The 3,130-nt window shown below is 37.3% G+C and overlaps 1 protein-coding gene across 2 annotated transcripts in view; it reads left to right on the plus strand.

Annotated features, from left to right (window-relative positions):
- Ints4 (integrator complex subunit 4) overlaps positions 1–3,130 on the plus strand; it is a 118,819-nt gene that overhangs the window by 94,956 nt on the left and 20,733 nt on the right. The window lies entirely within an intron of this gene.

The raw sequence follows: 3,130 nt of genomic DNA on the forward strand, positions 1-3,130 counted from the left end.
GCTGTGTAGTTCAGGCTGGCCTTGAGCTTACTTTGTAGCCCAGGCTGGTCTCGAACTCACAGTGATCCTCCTGCTTCAGCCTCCCGAGTGCTGGGATTACAGGCATGCACCACCATGCCCAGCTATTGGTTGATTTCTTGATAATAGCCATTCTTTCTGGATTGAGATGGAATCTCAGTGTTGTTTTAATTTGCACCAGTCAAATGACCAGTGACATTGATCATTTTTCCATGTATTTATTTGCTGTTTCTGCATCTTCATCTGAGAAGTGTCTATTTATTTCAGCTGCCTATTTTTGCCTTGGGTCTTTAAATTTGGGGGGCCTGATTCTTTTGAGTTCTTTATATATATTCTAGATAGTAGTCCTTCATTTGAGGAATAGCTGGCAAATTCTTTTCCCACACTGGGTTGTTTCTTCACTCTGTTAGTGGTTTCTCTTGCTGTGCAAAAGCTTTTTTAATAAGATGAGATCCCAGTTGTTGATTCTTTGTGATAGTTCCTATGCAGTTGAGGTTCTGTTTATAAAGTCTTGGCCTACACCAATGACTTTTAAGAATTGTACTGATTCTGTCTTCAGCAGGTTTAGCGTTTCTGTTTTAATGTTTAGATATTTGATTCATTTCTATTTTAGTTTAGTGCATGGTGAAAGATATGGGTTTAGTTTTAATCTCCAGCATGTGGAAAACCAGTGTTCGTAGCACCATTTATTAAAGAGGCTATCTTTCTTCCAGTGAAGGTATTTGGCCTCTTTGTCAAAGGTGGCTAAGTATATTTGTAGTTGTGCCTGCATCTTCTAATCTGTTCCACTGATCCTCAGCTGTTTTTTGCCAGTACCCTGCTGTTTTTATCACACTGGCTTGGTAGTACAGTTTCAAGTCAGAGATTGTGATGCCCCCTGCCTTGCTTTTGTTGCCCAAAATTGCCTTTACTATTTTAGGTCTCTTCTGTTCCAAATGAATTTTAGGATTATTTTCTCTAATTCTGTGAGATATGCTATTGGAATTTTGATCGGATTGCATTAAATCTGTATGATAACTTTGGAAGTATGCCCATTTCCACTATATTGATTCTTACTACTCAAGGGCTTATGCATGCAAGGCAAGAGCTCTACATTGAGCCATAAGAGTACTGTAGTTTTGAGTGTAGAGGTCTTTTACTTTCTTTGTTAGATTAATTCCTAGGTATTTCGGTTTTTTTGGATGCTATTGTGAAAGGTGTTGTTTCCCTAATTTCTCAGTGAGTTTGTTATTTGTGAATAGGAATGCTATTGATTTTTGAGTGTTGCCTTTGTATCCAGCTACACTACTGAATTTGATATGAAGTCTAGGAGTCTTTTGGTGGAGTTTTAGGGGTCTTCTATGTAGAGTATCATGTCATCAACAAATAGTGATAATTTGACTTCTGTTTATATCATTATTCCTTTTACTTCTTTCTCTTGTCTGATTGCCTGGCTAATGTTTCCAGATCTACACTGAATTAAGAGTGGTGAATTAAGAGTGGACATCCTTGTCTTATTCCTGATTTTAAAATGAAAGCTTTCAGTTTTTGTCCAGTTAGTATGATGTTGGCTGTTGGTTTGTCATAGATGGCTTTTGTTAGATTGAGATAAAGACTATCTATTCCAGTTTTCTGTAAGATTTTTCTCACATATGGGCATTGGACTTTGTCAAATGCTTTTTTTTTAAAGGCATTGGGAATCAAACTGAGGACCTTGTGCTTGCCAGGCAGGCAATTGTGCCGCTAAGCTATATCCCCAGCCAAATGCTTTTTTTGAATGTATTGAGATGATTGTGTGTTTTTTCCCCCTTGGTTCTGTTAATATGGTGTATTACATTTATTGATTTGCATATATTGAACTATCCCTGCATTCCTGGGATGAATCTTACTTGGTCATGGTGTATAATCTTCTTGATGTTTGCTGCATTCTGTTTGCCAGTATTTTATTTAGGATATTTGCATCTATGTTCGTTAGGGAGATTGGCCTGTAGTTCTCATTTTTGGTTGCATTGTTCTCTGGTTTTGATTATCAGGGTAATTTTTCCTTCCAAGAATGAATTTGGGAGTATTGCTTCCCTTTCAGTTTCATTAAAGAGTCTGAGGAGTGTGTTTGATAATAGGGGAAGAGCTAAGTAAGTCATGGTACAGCTATTCCATAGTAAGTTCTCTTCTTTCTTTCTTTTTTTTTTGAGACAAGGTCTTACTTTGTAGTTTAGGCTGGCTTTGAACTTACTATGTAGCCCAGGCTGGCCTGGAACTTGTGGCATTCCTCTTATTCCAGCCTCCTGATCCCAAGTGCTGGGATTACATGTGTGCACCACCATGCCCAGCTTCAACAGTATATTCTATAATCAGTAGTGATCTTTATAATGAACTATATCACAGATGAAAAAATACTTACAGTACAGTGTTATGTACTCACAAAAGATGGACAATTTATTCTACTTTCTGAACACAAATATAAATACATGTGTGAGAAATGACTATAAGCAAATATACAAAAATATTGTGCCACTCTCCCAACATGATAGCCACCAGGTCCATGTAATTATTGAGCACTTAACATTATTAATTCAAACTGAGGTATGCTGTGAGTATGAACTACCCACTGGATTTCTTAGGCTTACTGTGAGAAAAAAATGTAAATAATATTACTAATAATTTTAAAAAACATCACACCATAAAATGATAATATCTTGGATGTGGTGATTAAATAAATGATACTTTAAAAGTTACTTTCACCTGTTCATTTTATTTTTTAAAGTGTCAGTATTAGAAAATTTAAAATTGCTGTGCACCTATAATCCCAGCACTTGAGAGGCTGAGGCAGGAGGATAGCTGTGAATTTGAGGCCAGCCTGGGTTATGTAGTAAGTCCAAGGCCAGCATGAACTACACAGTGAGACCCTGCCTCAAAAAACAAACCAAAAAAGTAAAATTGCACAGATGGCTTATATTATGTTTATATTAGAGTTATTCTAGGTTTTCTGTAGTCATTCAATTATATCTATAATTGGGAAGGTCCTTAAAATAAGAGTTGTGCTGGGTGTGCTGGTGCACGCTTGTAATCCCAGACCTTGGGAGGTGGAATCAGGAGGATCGCTGTGAGTTGGAGGCCAGCCTGTGCTCCATAG

The sequence above is a fragment of the Chinchilla lanigera genome, unplaced genomic scaffold (genome assembly GCF_000276665.1).
Source record: "Chinchilla lanigera isolate Chin_1 unplaced genomic scaffold, ChiLan1.0 scaffold00013, whole genome shotgun sequence".
Lineage (NCBI taxonomy): Eukaryota > Metazoa > Chordata > Mammalia > Rodentia > Chinchillidae > Chinchilla > Chinchilla lanigera.